The following is a 19427-nucleotide window of genomic DNA, read 5'->3' on the forward strand; positions in this document are numbered from 1 at the left end:
ATTGATTGCATAATTTGGTATACCGTTCAACGCGAACATTGTATTCGCATCGCAGCTCCTCATGGTGCTCTTGTTTCAACGAGCTCAATCAGATTGTGAGTTGTGAAGCTGGTTTGTTCTAAGCGGAATGATGTTTGCCAGATGTTCTTAATCCGGTTAAAGAGAAAAAAAAATTATGCATCGAAATTGAAACGTGCATAAGTAGGAAAATACACAAGCGGATGTTATTATGCCACAAATGAGATTTCCACGAGAAACGCCTAATAGATAGAAGGGATGTTCTTCTAGACTGTGTAGGGGCTCCGTTTAGTGCATTCAGTTCAACTGGTGTCAAGCTGATGAGTCCTCAGGATTAGACGTCTGTTCTAGATAGCTGCTATCATTTATGGGTGTTCCCAGTTCCTGTATTCGTCACGTTTCAGATTGTCAACAAAACAACTCGAGACCTCATTAAAAATAACTTCAAGCAGGTCTACATATACTGTTGCAATGCTTTCTGTATCAGTTTTGCACATCACCATATGCGAAAACGTATTATCTAATAAAAGTTAATACGTAAAAAAATCAAATTGTAGCGTCAGGTGACATTCGCTGAATGCGACTATTTCTAAACAGACAAACAGACGGACTACTTGTGACTTTGTTATTGTAAATTGCAAACTAACAGTGAAAATTGAAATATTCCAAATTTAATACAATTTAATTATTTACTAAGATTCAAAGCAACCGTTCCATTCCTGCTCGATAAAAAATACTTCACTCTTTGATTGCTTGTCTGTGGCTCAATTTAATTTATTCAAACAAACGATAACGATTCTGTTGTCGCTGTGTTATCTGCATACCTAGCGAAAACATATTCCGATACAGCTTGTACGTCGACGGACGATTTCATTTCGCAAAAGTCCAAAACTGGATTCGCATCTACAGAGGACCAAGCTTCTCAGCGTGTTTCAAGGTCAACGTTGTTGGCAAGATTTCCCATCACTAGATAGTTGGAGACATCGCTTTGGCTTGGACATATACCTTCCTAGCATTCCGTTATAATGATCTAGATTTGCGGATGACCGTTTTGCAACAAGCTAAAATAATTTTTTTATCATCCTATCGTTACCGCTGTCTTCTACAGGCTTCAGTCGTGCGACAACGAACGACGATGTTGACGCGGTTTTTATCACCAATGAAATGGTAATATTCGAGGGCTTTTTGCTTTGTCTATAACTTTCAATGTGCAGATTTTAGAGATAAAATGAGTCATTTTCTTTTCCATTTGACATCGTCAAACGTTTGTTCAGGAATTATCATAGTTAACAAGTGGTAGGATTTTTTCTTTATATCTTAAATTAGTTATTTTTTTTAAGCATATACACACTTATTACACATAGTAATTAGCTTGTATCTAACCCTCTAGTGCACTTTTTTCAATTCCTGGATTCCCTTTGTTGTAAATTAGAAAGATATAACAAGTGTTATGCTTTATTATTTAGTACATTAAGTGTACTCTGCGGTGTGATGTCGAATTCCAGTCTAATATTTGCGTCGTGTAAATTTGCTGAACAAAAGAAAAATGTCTATCATTCGCGGTAGTGGGTCACTAAATGTACCTAAATGTAGGCCACTGCAAACTCTACCCATTGTAATGGTTGCGATCGTCCCGTGCATTTGAAGTGTGGTGACATGACATCCAGCTTTTTCACATGCAAGAATAATTTTCTTTTATTTTTCCATTGAAATGTATTATTGTTTTTGGCCATTGAAGGCTTCTGAAATAATTAAACGATCTTTTTTCATGAATTTATAAGCATTTTACTTCATTTTTATTCCATTTCTAGCGGCCTTAAAACGTGGCCCACAACTGGGGATATTTTTTTGGCCAAAAATCGACACTCCTTATAAGTAGCCGCACATTTTTAAAAGTTTCTTTTTAACAATAGAGTTAATTCGGAGAAAAGTTAGCTAAGGTCTGTAGCTTTCCATTGGTGTTGATATTACTCCATAATGTTGACTTAAAAAAAGTTATGAACGAAACAGGCAATCGCCCCATAACCGGAGACACTACCTTATTATTTGTATTAAATGGAACCAAATATGGTTTGTGGAAATTTTTGAAGGCAAGACATGTATCTATGATGGTCGCATACAAATAAAACACAAATTTTGAAAATAATCATTACTTTGGCGAGACGAAGTTCGACGGGACTGCTAGTATTGTATAAATGTCTATGTGCCTGAAAAATATTTAATTAATTATCTTTCGCACAGGTGGTGTCAAATTAACAACTTTTTTCAATTTGACAAGAATAATGCCTACAAGTGTTTTGCCTGTTTGTGATGACAATTGTTTTGTGGTATCTGACAAATATTGACACAAAATAGTACACTTGTTATATCAGGAGGAACTCTTTCTGTTACACTTTTTTGTTGAAAAAAACAATCCATATTCTGGGTGAACTTTTGTCAAACCTGATTCCATCGTATCTTTCCGTCGGTGTAAATGATAACCGTCCTTTCCTCGCAAATTAATTAAACAAGTCATCGGACGACAGTGGGTAATTTTCTTCTTGTCATTCTCCTTTGACAAAGCTACTGGATCGCTCGTTCGTTTGTTCACGGTTTTACTAGAAAAACGTAATAATTGACAGCATCATATACGTGTACGAATATCACATAAGACGTCAGTCAGTAGTAGCAGCAGCAGCAGTCATAAATTACCAACTAAGCAACGTCTTCAATGATAATGATGCGTTGTTTTCTGTCACTTTTTACTCTGTTTATCTCTTCTTGCTCTGCGGTATCACAATTATTCACTATTCATCATAAATCACACAATAAGCACAATGACCAGAACAGCTCACCATTTCTCACGTCACTCCACCATTTCTTCACGTCACTACACCACTATCCTAGTCGATGTATACCTGCTGATGATAAGAGAGAAACACAATGATCTCCATCTCCATTTGAACAACGGAATCGTTTCTTCAAAGATTGTAACCCTTTTTATCTCATCATGAACTCATATTTTCGCACTCTAGTAGCTAATTATCACACTATCATTTCGATATCATTATTCCACCCACTCATGGTGGCATGGGTGTCCTTTCACCTTCATACACAAAACACACGTGCGCGTGACGAATTCGTTATCAGGAAAACTAAATTCGCGCGCACCGATCGCGCCTTCAGTTGTTGCCGCTATACGTAGTCGACGAAATGTTCCGAAAACCGATCTCACTCACTGGTATACAGATGATGGGGAGCGTGCGCGCGTGTTCTCTCCAGTGCGGATTGCTTGGAACTGTGAAAACACCGCCGAGTACCCGAATGCGATAGCCGGCAGGCGAAAATCGGCCCGTCTAGGTGAGGTAAAGAACGTTTCTTTTTTGATTTTTTTGTTGTTGGCTGTTTTTCGTTTGTGAAACATAGTGGCGGACTATCAAACATAAGTCGGACGAATCTGAAGTATTGTTTTTAAAATATGTAGTCTAGATAAGTTATGAAAATTTTAACATCTACAACCAAAACAACAAACTATATACTGCAATAAAGAATACACAAGCAAGGGTGTTATCGATCATTTAGTAATCTGCCTTCGATCATTTAGTAGTTTGTCAATAAATCATTCCAATAGCCAATTTTCAAAACTTGTTGTATAGTGGACTTTTAGTGCGAAGGTTTTTCTGCAACTTTCCTTAACAGGTCAATGTTAGAATTCCACTATTAAAAGATGTAAGGTGCTAGTTGCTATACTTATACTAAATGATAACAAAATATGCAATCATTTAGTCTAAGTTACTGCTACTAGCGCTATAGCTCCGTTATTAGTGAAATTCAAACAACGAACTGTTAGGCAGAGTTGTAGATAAACCTTTGCACTAGAAGTCCACCATACAACACATTTTGAAATTTGGCTTCTGGAATGAGTTATTGACAAACTACTAAATGATCGAAGGTAGATTACTAAAAGATCGATAACATCCTTGTAACACAAGTAGGGGAAATGACGGCTTTGGCAGGTTTTGTTCTATTATTGGCAGGGGGTTTTCTATAACCAATTATGCTCAAATTTGGCCTTAACATTCTTTGCATATCAAAGAATACTGTGGCCAAATTTTATAAAATTTGGTCAACAAAAAACCCCCTGACAATAATAGAACAAAACCTGCCAAAGCCGTCATTCCCCCTACATGAATTATCAGCATCCATGAAATCGCAATAGTTGCGGATCTGGAGAAGACTTACGGTGCATGATTATTTCTGGATGACCTCCAAAACTTTGGCTCTTTGGTCAGTTTTCGACAGAAAAAAATGTTTCTAAATTAATGATCCAAAAATGGTTGTTCTTCGGTTTTCTTGGAAAGACGGACAAAAAACTACTTCTTCCTTACCAAGAAAACTGGTTCCCATAAATACCGTATTAAAATTTTCATTCACGGCACGGCAAATGCTGGGTAAAGCGTACCATTGGTACTTCGCGTACCTGAAGGAATAATAAAATAGACACCATCTCGCGGTCCTTAGCCTCTTACCCAGCAACTCCTATCCCTACCTCCCCGTGGTGCTGGCCGGGATACGAGCAACCTTAGGGAAGATCGGGCTACCAACCCCAGCGGGAACTAAGGTCGTTTGCTGGCAGGGAAGGGGGGTTTGCTCTTCTCCGGAGGTGCAAATCTTACTGAGCGTCTGTTCTCTATGTCAGGATCGGCTCACAACAGCGTCTGTTCTCCATGTTAGGGGCGGCTGATCATCGTCCGAGTGCCAGCGAGGGACTCTAAGTGAAACTGTGCACCATGGTCCACCGGGAATAAGGAGGAATGGCCCTCCGGAAATTTAGGGGGTTTGGTAGCAGGCCCTGCAAGCGAGTCTCGTTCCGACTGTCTTCCAGTGCGGTTGGTTTTGCCCTCTACTTTTGTGCGGTGATTCGCCTTAAAGTAGAACAATAGAACCAGTGCTGTGACCGCGATCGAAACAAATGTGTAGTGTATAAAAAAGTGCTGCAGATCCTGAAGACGTATGCATGTTCGTGCTTGCAAGAGCTAATCGATTGCTTTCAAGGGCAATGCCTTTGCTAATATTGCGTTGAAGCCTATGAAAATGCTCAAACATGTTCAGCGTCTGAATTATTGAGGAGAGGTAAGGTTTTGATAAACTTTAAATTTATTTAAACAAGCACTCATCCACACAAAAGCGCACACACATTACATATATACACAAATACATACATATACTGATGGATATGAGTATTCGTCAAGTTTTCATAGTATCTCTATTAAAACATAACGAATACATTTGTCTATCAGGGTACACATATAAACACACATACACACTCATATACACACATACAGAATACACATACACACTCATTTACATCATACACAAAACACGTACACGATTTTATTATATACTAGCTTTATGTACCCGGCCTTGCTCGGAATTGCCAGTTTGATTCGCAGTTTTTTTTTCACAATCGGAAAATGAATAAACCAATTGGTCAACAGGATAATTGCGTTATCTTATCGATACTTCATCATTTGATCAAAAGAAGGCAGATTTCATTTGAAAACATTGACTGATTTTGGAAAAGGGAGCGAACCCATAATCGCCATATTCCGGGCAAACGTCTATTTCTAAAGAAGGACAAACATCCACCGATGCCTTATTCCGAGCAAACGTCTATTTTAAAGAAGGGATCACATTCACCATCCAGAAGGAAACACATTAATCATTGCTTTTTACGTTGGGCAAACCATGATTTCGATAAATGGTTGAATTGATCGATAACTAAACAATACAATAATGGGTTCAGAAGTTAGGCTGGAGCACACACACAAACATACAAACATTGAGTTTTATATATCTCGGCAACTTATTCAAAACGACGTATGTGATTTTGTAAACAAAGATGCATACGTCGATTTGTCAAATATGATGACACTCCCACGCAAACCAATACAACGAACATGTAGCCGAAACCTCCCCTACCTGTATGTGGCGATAGTTTGCGTGGGAGTGCTATCAGATTGCAGAAATCAACGTTTAAATTTTTGTTTACAAAATCACATACGTCACATACGTTGAATAAGTATCCGAGATATATAGATAGCTAATAGCTATATGTATCCGGCTTTGCTAGGGACTGAAAAGTAAATTATAGAATTAAAATGTCCAATGCTGTAGCACGAAACCCACAGAGGTAGATCTACCGCTCATAGAATTGAACCTTTGTATCAACTGTCATAAGACGAGTTTGAACAATCCCATTGAATTCCACCACTTAATTGTATCCTGACAGATACGTATTTCGACCTCAACAGTAAGGCCGTCTTCAGTGTCTTGTACTTGACTCGACTTGAAGAAAATGATCGCAGCTTACACTATTTATACTATGCGTAGGTATAATAATTTATCTAGGTACTTATCTTACTACGGTGCTTATTTCTACTCGCTTGATGCGCTTAATGCTTAGGTATAAACTTGAAGAGCCAGGAGCTACCATTTCCTTGATCTTTATTCAACAACCGCGTTTGTACCTGTCGGTAGATTTCCAAGCTCTCAGCAACATCAAGTTTCCACGGAGAAGAGACATTTCTTAAAATTTTAATGTTTGATGTCGTAATTGAATGATTTTCCTGATATACATGTTCAGCTACCTTAGACCTAAACTCATAATTTAATCCCTTGTCAGTTTCCCTCTTAGCCTTACTTACTTCTGCAATATGTTCTTTGAACCTTACATCTAACGATCTTTTGTTTGACCTACATATACTTTATCACACTGTGAACAATTAATTTGATAAACCCCGGCCTTATTTAACATTTCTACTCTATCCTTTGTGGAGCCCAACAGTGTCTTCAGTTGATTGCTTCTGCTGGAGAATACTAAATCGATGCCGAATTTCCTCAGTCGATGGCGTAGCTGGTGGGTGATGTGTCGATCATAGGGGACCGATACCCTCTTCAGCGGTTCATCGATCGGTGTTAGTGTTGTCAGTTCGTTTTCCGTAGGTTCCTCTGCTTCTTGTTGATAATTGCTTGTATTGTTCTTTCCTTGTATCCGTTTATCCTCGCTGTTTCCAAGATGTGTCGTAGCTCCTTCGTTTTTCCTTCTTCGCTCAGGGGAATCGTCTGCATCCTGTGGATCACGTGATTAAAATCTGCCATTTTGTGCTGATACGAATGATTTGATGTGTATGGGATGACTCTCATGGTGTTGGTGGGCTTCCTGTAGATTTCGAAGTCTAATGTTGCATTTGTTCCTTGATAACCAGTAGATCCAAGAAAGGTAATTTACCTTCCTTTTCCTCCTCGTGGGTGAATTTGATGTCTTTATGCACGTTGTTTATCGCTTCCAAAATCCTGGGTAGATCTTTCCGGTTGATGATGCTGAAAATGTCGTCCACGTATCTCCACCACTTCTCAGGTAGTACTCCTTGTTCCTCTAGGTTGTCCTCCAAATTCGCCATGAATAATTCGCATAGAAACGGTGATAGCGGATTTCCCATAGGTGCACCCTTCGTTTGTTTGTAGAAGCTTCCACGGAATGTAAAGTAGTTCTCATTCATGCATAATCTTGCAAGCTTGAGATACATCTTTACCTTTCCTCGCCATGTTGTATCCGTCCGTTGGCCTAGTAGCCAATCCTCCAAAAGGTTCAGAGCATCCTTCACTGGAACGCTTGGGAACAATGCCGCTACGTCGAATGATACCATGATGTCCTCTTCTCCGATGTTTCCTGATTCCAATATCCTCTTGGTGAACTCCTGGGTGTTTACAACTGATCTGCTGGGGAACGGCTTCGGCATACTCTGGAACTCCTTGACTAACCACTTGGCCAAGTTTTGTGTAGGGGATCCCACTGATGAAACTATTTCTCGCATCTCTGTACCTGGCTTATGTATCTTTGGTAGTCCTTTGATCCTTGGTAAAACAGGGTTCGTCATTTTAACGCGGGCTTCTCCGATGATCGTCTTGCATTCCTTTATCGTTTTATCCGTAAGTCGGATTAGTCCGGGTAGTGGGTCCACTCTCAAATGCCTGTATGGTCCTCCGTTGATTTTTGTCGTCATCTGTTCATCGTAGTCCTCTTTGTCCATTATCACCACTGCGTTTCCTTTGTCCGCCTTCATGTAGTAAACTGGTTTCTCCTTTAACTCCTTTAAAATCCTCCTCTCGTCTTTGTTCGATGTCCCATGATGTCCTGCTTTGATGGCGTCTGCTACGATGTTTCTCACGCTATTCTGGTCCCGTTGATCAACATTTCGTGAAATCGCTGTCTCAGTATCCACGATTATCTGCTCTAGATCCGCTTTCTGGGTTGTCGCATACCCTAACCCCTTGTTGAGATGTGCTAATTGTTCCTCCGTAAACTGCTGTGTCGAACGATCAACAACGAATCCCTCGATCATTTGTACTGTGGGGTTAGTCGTTCTACCTTCCGTCGCTGATTTCCCTCTTAGAATGGTCAATTTCTTCATGTGCAGTCTCCTCTTCCTGTCCGCTTCACACTCTTCGGCCCGCTGTACCTTCTTTAGGAATATGTCGAAAGAATCTTGGTTCTCCTTTGCCAGCTTGAGGTGCAGGTTGTAGCACTCCATGGTAGCTCCTGGCTCTTCAAGTTTATACCTAAGCATTAAGCGCATCAAGCGAGTAGAAATAAGCACCGTAGTAAGATAAGTACCTAGATAAATTATTATACCTACGCATAGTATAAATAGTGTAAGCTGCGATCATTTTCTTCAAGTCGAGTCAAGTACAAGACACTGAAGACGGCCTTACTGTTGAGGTCGAAATACGTATCTGTCAGGATACAATTAAGTGGTGGAATTCAATGGGATTGTTCAAACTCGTCTTATGACAGGTGAAAACATTCCACTAAAAAGCTCAAAATAATTTTCTTATCAAAATGGCATCCAAGCGGAACGAGCGTAGTACTTTTATAGATTTGAAGAGGAGGATCGCAGGTATTCTTAAGGACGTGGCCTTCCTTAAGAAGTGCTAAAAGAGAGGCTGACTCCTGTCAGCCATAGGATTAAGATGGGAGCTCACATCCCAAAATCTATCAGTAAGAGGGCGGAATCGGATTTGTTGAAGTTGTCAATCAAGGGACACTATGCCAAGCTAGAGAGGTTGAACTTAGAGTGCTACAACCTGCACCTCAAGCTGGCAAAGGAGAACCAAGATTCTTTCGACATATTCCTAAAGAAGGTACAGCGGGCCGAAGAGTGTGAAGCGGACAGGAAGAGGAGACTGCACAAGAAGAAATTGACCATTCTAAGAGGGAAATCAGCGACGGAAGGTAGAACGACTAACCCCACAGTACAAATGATCGAGGGATTCGTTGTTAACCGTTCGACACAGCAGTTTACGGAGGAACAATTAGCACACCTCAACAAGGGGTTAGGGTATGCGACAACCCAGAAAGCGGATCTAGAGCAGATAATCGTGGATACTGAGACAGCGATTTCACGAAATGTTGATCAACGGGACCAGAATAGCGTGAGAAACATCGTAGCAGACGCCATCAAAGCAGGACATCATGGGACATCGAACAAAGACGAGAGGAGGATTTTAAAGGAGTTAAAGGAGAAACCAGTTTACTACATGAAGGCGGACAAAGGAAACGCAGTGGTGATAATGGACAAAGAGGACTACGATGAACAGATGACGACAAAAATCAACGGAGGACCATACAGGCATTTGAGAGTGGACCCACTACCCGGACTAATCCGACTTACGGATAAAACGATAAAGGAATGCAAGACGATCATCGGAGAAGCCCGCGTTAAAATGACGAACCCTGTTTTACCAAGGATCAAAGGACTACCAAAGATACATAAGCCAGGTACAGAGATGCGAGAAATAGTTTCATCAGTGGGATCCCTACACAAAACTTGGCCAAGTGGTTAGTCAAGGAGTTCCAGAGTATGCCGAAGCCGTTCCCCAGCAGATCAGTTGTAAACACCCAGGAGTTCACCAAGAGGATATTGGAATCAGGAAACATCGGAGAAGAGGACATCATGGTATCATTCGACGTAGCGGCATTGTTCCCAAGCGTTCCAGTGAAGGATGCTCTGAACCTTTTGGAGGATTGGCTACTAGGCCAACGGACGGATACAACATGGCGAGGAAAGGTAAAGATGTATCTCAAGCTTGCAAGATTATGCATGAATGAGAACTACTTTACATTCCGTGGAAGCTTCTACAAACAAACGAAGGGTGCACCTATGGGAAATCCGCTATCACCGTTTCTATGCGAATTATTCATGGCGAATTTGGAGCCCACCCTAAAGGAACAAGGAGCACTTCCTGAGAAGTGGTGGCGATACGTGGGCGCCATTTTCAGCATCATCAACCGGAAAGATCTACCCAGGATTTTGGAAGCGATAAACAACGTGCATAAAGACATCAAATTCACCCACGAGGAGGAAAAAGGAAGGTAAATTACCTTTCTTGGATCTACTAGTTATCAAGGGAACAAATGCAACATTAGACTTCGAAATCTACAGGAAGCCCACCAACACCATGAGAGTCATCCCATACACATCAAATCATTCGTATCAGCACAAAATGGCAGATTTTCATCACATGATCCACAGGATGCAGACGATTCCCTGAGCGAAGAAGGAAAACGAAGGAGCTACAACACATCTTGGAAACAGCGAGGATCAATGGATACAAGGAAAGAACAATACAAGCAATCATCAACAAGAAGCAGAGGAACCTACGGAAAACGAACTGACAACACTAACACCGATCGATGAACCGCTGAAGAGGGTATCGGTCCCCTATGATCGACACATCACCCACCAGCTACGCCATCGACTGAGGAAATTCGGCATCGATTTAGTATTCTCCAGCAGAAGCAATCAACTGAAGACACTGTTGGGCTCCACAAAGGATAGAGTAGAAATGTTAAATAAGGCCGGGGTTTATCAAATTAATTGTTCACAGTGTGATAAAGTATATGTAGGTCAAACAAAAAGATCGTTAGATGTAAGGTTCAAAGAACATATTGCAGAAGTAAGTAAGGCTAAGAGGAAACTGACTGACAAGGGATTAAATTATGAGTTTAGGTCTAAGGTAGCTGAACATGTATATCAGGAAAATCATTCAATTACGACATCAAACATTAAAATTTTAAGAAATGTCTCTTCTCCGTGGAAACTTGATGTTGCTGAGAGCTTGGAAATCTACCGACAGGTACAAACGCGGTTGTTGAATAAAGATCAAGGAAATGGTAGCTCCTGGCTCTTCAAGTTTATACCTAAGCATTAAGCGCATCAAGCGAGTAGAAATAAGCACCGTAGTAAGATAAGTACCTAGATAAATTATTATACCTACGCATAGTATAAATAGTGTAAGCTGCGATCATTTTCTTCAAGTCGAGTCAAGTACAAGACACTGAAGACGGCCTTACTGTTGAGGTCGAAATACGTATCTGTCAGGATACAATTAAGTGGTGGAATTCAATGGGATTGTTCAAACTCGTCTTATGACAGGTGAAAACATTCCACTAAAAAGCTCAAAATAATTTTCTTATCTTTGTATCAATATATTTTTATATCTTTGTTTGGCCCTACCTTTTCAATAAACATCTTCCAAAAATAGAGAATAAGTGTACCAAATCTGGTTGGAATTTATCCTGGGAGTTACACTGAATTGCTCATTTTTTAAGACAACCCTTCCCCCATAACTTTCCCTTTTCCAAAATGACCCTCCCACCTTCTTTGTTATCTTCTCCTTAGAATAGAAAATGTGTGCACCAAATTTGGCTGAAATTGGTCCTGGGAGTTGGGTGTTACACTGAATTGCTCTTTTCTAAAGACAACCCTTCCCCTTACCCTCCCTTTTCCCAATGATCATCCCACCCCTTTGTTATTTTCTCCTTAGGATAGAGAATGTGTACCAAATTTGGATGAAAGCGGTCCAGGGGTTCAAAAGAAACACTGAATTGCCTGTTTTCTGAACAATACCCCTCCCCCAGACCCTCCCTCTTTCCCAAATTACACTTCCATGTGATCGACTTCTCTTAGTGAATATGTGTACAATATTTGGTTGATATGGGTACTGGAAGTTGGGAGTAACACTGAATTGCTCGTTTTATAAAGACAACCCCTCCCCCATACCCTCCCTCTTTTACAATGACCGCCCCACCCCATTTGTTATCTTTTCTTTAGGGTAGAGAATGTGTATCACATTTGGTTGAAATCGGTGCAGGGGTTCAGAATTTACTCTAAATTACCTGTTTTCTGAACAATACCCTCCCTCCAGACCCCTCCCTTTCCCAAAATCTCTCATATGATTGTTTCCTTATAGTGAATATGTGTACAAAATTTGGTTGAAATCGGGCCTGGGAGAGGAAAGTTACGCATAATTGTTCGTTTTCTAAACAAAACCCTCCCCTTTCCTAAATGACCCTCCCACCCCTTTGTTAACTTCCCCTGAGGATAGAGAACGTGTGTACCAAATTTGGGTGGATTCGGCCTAGTGGTTCAGAAGTAGTTAGCGAACATACATACATAGATTGGTTTTTATATATATAGATTAGGTATCTATATTATTGGAAGCGTTTGGTACGGGAGGTCCACGCTTTCTTCCTTTTCCCTCGATTCCAAGCTATTAGGTGACATTAGGTATTCTTGAAGTCGCTCAATATCTAGGAGTCATCTCTGCGGTACATAATGCGTAGTTGGCCTGGCCATATGAAAAGAAAAATGACGGAATTTAGAAACCGTCATTTTCCAGGATGCTTTCAAGTATTGGCTACGCATGTATGAGATAGATTAGATTAGAGATTAGATTTGGTGTCAGGCCCTGCAAGCCAGCCTTTAAAAAAACATAAGCAACGAACAATCAACAAGAGAGTACGGATCGGAACCATCGGCGAAGACCACTGCGACGAAAAGGGACTAGCGATTGGAAACTCGGTTCGTGGAACTGCAAATCTCTCAACTTCATCGGGAGCACACGCATACTCGCCGATATGCTCAAGGACCGTGGATTCGGAATCGTAGCGCTGCAAGAGGATTGTTGGAAGGGATCAATGGTGCGAATGTTTAGAGGTAATACCATCTACCAGAGCTGCGGCAACACACACGAGTTGGGAACAGCTTTCCTAGTGATGGGCGATATGCAAAGGCGCGTGATCGGGTGGTGGCCGATCAATGAGTGAATGTTTAAGTTGGGGATCAAAGGCCAGTTCTTCAACTTTTGCATAATCAACGTCCATAGTCCCCATTTCGGAATCACTGCTTGTGATAAGGACGCATTCTACATGCAGGTTGAACGTGAGTACGACAGCTGCCCAAGCCACGACGTCAAAATCATCATAGGAGATTTGAATGCTCAGGTTTGTCAAGAATAGGAGTTTAGACCGACTATTGGGATGTTCAGCGCTCACCGGCTAACGAACGAAAACGGCCTACGACTAATTGATTTCGCCGCCTCCAAGAATATGGCCATTCGCAGCACCTACTTCCTACACAGCCTCCCGTGTCGCCCGAGTAGCACACATGTTCCACAAAGATCACAGTAACTTATATATGACCAGATTCAGTCACAATCAAGTTGCTGTAACCAGATTCACTTAGCTTGTGCTGCTTGGGCGGTCCACTTGGATATCATCACTGCAGACAGAATCACAAATCGACCACGTTCTGATTGATGGACGGCACTTCTCCGACATTATGGACGTCATGACATATCGTGGTGCTAACATCGACTTTGACCACTATTTGGTGATGGTTAAACTGCGCCAGAACTATCCGTCATCAACAATGTTTGGTACCGACGGCGGCGCGGTATGACCTAGAGCGACTGCAGCAATCTGATGTTGCCACTGCACACTAGCAGTATCTCGAGGCAGCGTTGCCGGAAGAGAGTGAGCTCGATGGGGCCCCTCTTGAGGACTGCTGGAATACAGTCAAAGCAGCCATTAACGACGCAGTGTCGGGTATGTGGGACGAAGTCGACGGAACTATTGGTTCGATGAAGAGTGCAGACAGATTCTGGAGGAGAAGGACGCAGCGCTGGCGGTCGCGCAAGGTACCCGGCAGAATGTAGAACGTTATAGACGGAAGCGAAGACAGCAGACCCGCCTTTTTCAGGGAAAAATCGCCGCCTGGAAGAAGCGGAGTGCGAGGAGATGGAACAGCTGTGCCGTTCTCAAGAAACACGCAAGTTCTATCAGAAGCTCAACGCGTCCGGCAAAGGCTTCGTGCCGCAAGCCGAAATGTGCAGGGATAAGGATGGGATCATCTTGACGGACGAACGTGTGGTGCTCGAAAGGTGGAAGCAGTACTACGAGGAACATTTGAATGGCGCTGAGAGGCAGTGAAAGTCAAGGCAGCGGAGGAAATGACAACGTCAGTTTAGCAGACGATGGAAGCCAACCATCCCCCCTTGAGGGAAGTTAAGGATGCCATCCAACAGCTAAAGTCCAATAAAGCAGCTGATAAGGATGGTATCGGAGCTGAGCTCATCAAGATGGGCCCGGAAAAGCTGGCCACTTGCCTGCACAAACTGATAGTCAGAATCTGGGAAACCGAACAGCTACCGGAGGAGTGGAAGGAAGGGGTTATATGCCCCATCTACAAGAAAGGCGACAAACTGGAGTGTGAGAACTTTCGAGCGATCACCATCGTTAATGCCGCCTACAAAGTGATATCCCAGATCATCTTCCGTCGTCTGTCACCATTAGTGAACGAGTTCGTGGGAAGTTATCAAGCCGGCTTCGTTGACGGCCGCTCGACAACGGACCAGATCTTTACTGTACGGCAAATCCTTCAAAAATGCCGTGAATACCAGGTCCCAACGCACCATCTGTTCGTTGATTTCAAGGCGGCATACGACAGTATAGACCGCGTAGAGCTATGAAAAATTATGGACGAGAACAGCTTCTCGGGGAAGCTTACCAGACTGATCAAAGCAACGGTGGATGGTGTGCAAAACTATGTGAAGATTTCGGGCGAACACTCCAGTTCGTTCGAATCGCGCCGGGGACTAAGACAAGGTGATGGACTTTCGTGCCTGTTGTTCAACATTGCGATAGAAGGTGTCATGCGGAGAGCCGGGTGTAACAGCCGGGGTACGATTTTCAACAGATCCAGTCAATTTATTTGCTTCGCGGATGACATGGACATTGTCGGCCGAACATTTGCAAAGGTGGCAGAGCTGTACACCCGCGTGAAACGTGAAGCAACAAAAGTTGGACTGGTGGTGAATGCGTCACAGCCAAAGTACATGCTTGTGGGCGGAACCGAGCGCGACAGGGCCCGCCTGGGAAGCAGTGTTACGATAGACGGGGATACCTTCGAGGTGGTCGAGGAATTCGTCTACCTCGGATCCTTGCTAACGGCTGACAACAACGTTAGTAGTGAAATACGAAGGCGCATCATCTGTGGAAGTCGGGCTTACTACGGGCTCCAGAAGAAACTGTGGTCAAAAACGATTCGCCACCGCACCAAATGTGTCATGTACAAGACGTTTATAAGACCGGTTGTCCTCTACGGACATGAAACATGGACAATGCTCGAGGAGGACTTGCAAGCACTCGGAGTATTCGAGAGGCGGGTGCTTAGGGCTATCTTTGGCGGCTTGCAAGAAGACGGTGTGTGGCGGCGAAAAATTAACCACGAGCTCGCCCAGCTTTACGGCGAACCCAGTATCCAGAAGGTAGCTAAAGCCGGAAGGGTACGATGGGCAGGGCATGTTGCAAGAACGCCGGACAGCAACCCTGCAAAGATGGTGCTCGCTTCCGATCCGAGACGACATGGAGCGCAGCGAGCGAGGTGGACAGACCTGGTGCAAAACGACTTGGCGAGCGTGGGGCGCATTCGAGGATGGAGAGATGCGGCCTCGAACCGTGTATTGTGGCGTCAGATTGTTGATTCAGTGTTATCTGTTTAGATGTGAACAAAATAAATGAAATAAAATGTGAAGACGATATTTGGCCTTATTCGCTACGATATACGATCTTGTGTTTGCTGGAAACAGTATGAATGGCCTAAAACATCCGAAAAAAAAAGTTCAATTCCTTTTCATTTTTTCTATACTAATTTTGGTAGGATCCAGTGAAAAAAAAAACACATTTTTTTACATTCACTCTACGTTGAAAAAAATCGTCCTGAAAGGGTTAATCTTTGTGATAATTATTCTCAGTAAATTCCTGCGGAATTTCTCCAAATGTATATTCAAAAATACACCTGAGAATTCATACAGAAATTCGTCATTCCTCGCAAATTCCTCGCGGAATTCATGGCGGAGTTGTATCGTTCGGGATTTTTTGCAAAAGAGCCCCTGTCAGTTTTTGCAGTAATCCAATTGCCCCCTCCCAAGCATTTTCTGCGGAGATTCTTCTTTCTTAATAAAACTATTTGAACGTACTCGACCTTTATCGGGTTTGTATTATTTTGCTTTCTGTCAATTGTTGTGTTCATTGCAGCGTCGCATTGGTTTTTCTCCCAACTCGTTCTAATATTGTATCTGGACAATTTTCAAACTTTCCCCGTCAACCTTTATGAATATAGAAACACAGCTATCCTGAAGACGAATCGATTAGTAAAAAAATCCTATTTACAAATCGGTCCATGCTTTCGTGAGTTATATTGCCTCAAAGTAAATAAAAACACACGATTTTGGTTGTTTTTTTTTCGACCTGTTATTCGTTTAGTGGATTGCAGCGTCGCACTCTAGATCGATTTTAGCCCAAGCTGGATGATTTTCTTCAGAACGCATTAAAGTGTAGTATTTTTACATTTGTTTGGCTTTCTAGACGAAATATTCTATTTTTTCATTTATAAACACATAATTTTTTATATACAGAGAAAATATATGTATCGGGTTCGTAAAATAAATAGCGCTAAAAACAAGAATTTCGTTTAATAGGCAGGATTTTCTTTTATCTTCCAATGCTATCTCCAGTGAGCAACATGATGGGTGAATATTTTTTATCACCAAAAACAACGAAACATATTTGGCACACCAAAGCATACTTGTTCTGGTCTCATCGGAACGAAAAAAAGAAATCCAGCTCAATTTACATTCATTACCTTCCAAAGTGTTAACAAAGTGTTAAATTTATTTGTCGATGTATTTTTATCATTTTTTAAAAAGGATTATCAGGTCGCCATTCACCGTGTGGTTCAAAGTAATTTTCATTCGGTTCACGAAAATTTTGAAAAATACTTTATTTTAACATCAGCACCATTAAAGAAGATCAAAAGAACCGTAATTACTATGAAATATAACTGTTCCAACAGCTGTTTTGACGTTAGAGTTTGTTAACATCCTGCGGCTGTCTGCTTCCACCTTTGTTTTCAGCCATCAAGTATAATCTACGCTCCCTCAATGTCAGTGGAAAAAGTGTTAGGTTTGTATTTTGATTTTACGTATCAAATTAAGCCGAAAATGTCGGTAACACTTCATTCTCCACCAAATAAAAATGCACGGCGAATGGATCCCCCAGACGAGCCAGCCTCGGGTTGAAAGTCTCCCTAATAAAGACATAAAAAAACTGTGTCCATTTACCGGCCATCGAAATCGTGAGTACTATGAATGATACTGCCATAATTTTGTACAGGTTGAGCAGATGCAATGGTTTTCCGGTGATGACTTGTTGGTCATAAGAGCTACGTGACGCTAATGAGCATTGATTTCTGCATCTGCAATATAATTCTTTTGATTAATTTTGTCCTTTCTGTGTTGCACTAAAACACATAAACCTCACATGTTTATGCTTAACTAAATGAAAAACACGAATAACATTTTAAAATCAATGTTTAAATTCATATTTTAATTAATTTAAATGAAAAGTTCTTATGCACGGTGAATGGTGCCCTAACACGGCGAAAGGATACCCTAATATATCACTGAAAAATTATCTACACCCGAATAGAAAATACAATAGAACTACATTAAAATATCATAAAATTACAATACATTTTATTGATGAACATTCAATTTTATTGTTCTTCTATTATACCAATTAAATTGCCTTATTGCTGTTCCAATAAACGTACAATAAAATCTATTGACAAGAAAATGTTGACAATAGAATTACAATAAATTCTGTTGTATTGGCAAAAATTTTATTCGAGAAAAAAACGATTTTTTTATTGTTACGGTAACTAACAACCCCTATTTTCTATTGTAAAACTGACATTTACAATAGGATTTATTGTGGAAAACAATATTCTCAATTGTTATTCTATTGTGGGCAACAGTAGAGTTTATTGTAATGACAAATAAATTTATCGTATTGTTACAATAATTTCTATTGTAATTCTATTGGACTTTTTTATTCGGGCATCCACCTATCATGCCAAAAACAGATAGTTTCTGATTTTCATTCGAATTAAAACAATTATTTAAGGTTCGTGACGGTGTTCAAGCGTATAATTTTCCATTTAAATTATTTGAAGAGCTCTAAGATTTGCTAAATTTCCTAAAATCCACGGTGAATGGCGACTTGACGGTACGTTGCAACGTTTTAGTTGTCATTTTAAATAAATGTTCCTAATATGTTTTTTGGTTTCCTAACAAAAAGTATTAAAATCACGATAATTTAGATTACATACGGCATCCGACCACTGTGCGCTGAGCCGTTCCGGCGAGGCCTTACATAATAGCACCGATAAACTGGCTGGCTGGCTTTGCATCCAGGCTAATCCAATTTTTTCCGACACCCCGCCGTGTTTTGCTGCTCGTCTTCCGAAGACTGTTCATAAGGGCCGATACCTACGAAGCGCTCATTCGACGCCGCTTGCACGCCAGGAAAATATTCAGCATCGAATCTACAAGGTGGCACATGCATAGATCCATTCGACGCTGGGTTAATGTTGTTTCGTAGTTGCGTGCACGCGGTGCTAAAAAACGGCAGTGTGTACGAGGCCCAAAGATGGGTGATTCTTTCAGCGGTTTTTGGGATTTGTTCCGATCTGGATAGAAAAGTGAATAATGCCCGTATCCAACTAGGAAGCAGTGGAGCAAAAATTGGGTCGATCGGAAATTTTGGATTTTGTGTGAAAATTGATTTTGCTTGCAAGTTAAGAATTAGCCAAAGCTAAAACAAAAATAGTTCCCATGCTTTTTGTGCCTATTTTGTCGAAAAATTGAAACATGCTAAACAAAGACAAGGAGCATGTGCGGGGAAGAAAGTGAAACTTAAGTCTTGAAAACGAGTTTGTACTACCGATTTTCATTCTATTTGTGTCATAAAAGATTCGCAAATCCCTTGGAGTCAACTCCAAAAATCTCAGATACGGCATACCTACCAAAAAGAAACTGGAAACCGTTTTTGTCATTTGAATCAAATTCATTGCAATTTATGTGCTTCATTTACTTGACTCATAGGTTTTGTAACTACTATGCAACTGTATGGAATGGAGACAACATCTCGCATTTACCAAAATGACAAAATAGCATTCTCCCCT

At 41.2% G+C, this 19427-nt stretch overlaps 1 protein-coding gene across 4 annotated transcripts in view; it reads right to left on the bottom strand.

Annotated features, from left to right (window-relative positions):
* LOC134204693 (uncharacterized) overlaps positions 1 to 3297 on the bottom strand; it is a 109102-nt gene extending 105805 nt beyond the window's left edge. Inside the window, exon 1 of one of the 4 annotated variants that reach the window (XM_062679473.1) lies at positions 3104 to 3297. The gene's annotated coding sequence lies outside the window, so the exon portion shown is untranslated. The other 3 variants (XM_062679472.1, XM_062679471.1, XM_062679475.1) reach the window with 3 other exon arrangements.
* Between the last annotated feature and the right edge of the window lie 16130 nt (positions 3298 to 19427).

Source organism: Armigeres subalbatus, unplaced genomic scaffold, assembly GCF_024139115.2.
Source record: "Armigeres subalbatus isolate Guangzhou_Male unplaced genomic scaffold, GZ_Asu_2 Contig823, whole genome shotgun sequence".
In the NCBI taxonomy this organism is placed as follows: domain Eukaryota; kingdom Metazoa; phylum Arthropoda; class Insecta; order Diptera; family Culicidae; genus Armigeres; species Armigeres subalbatus.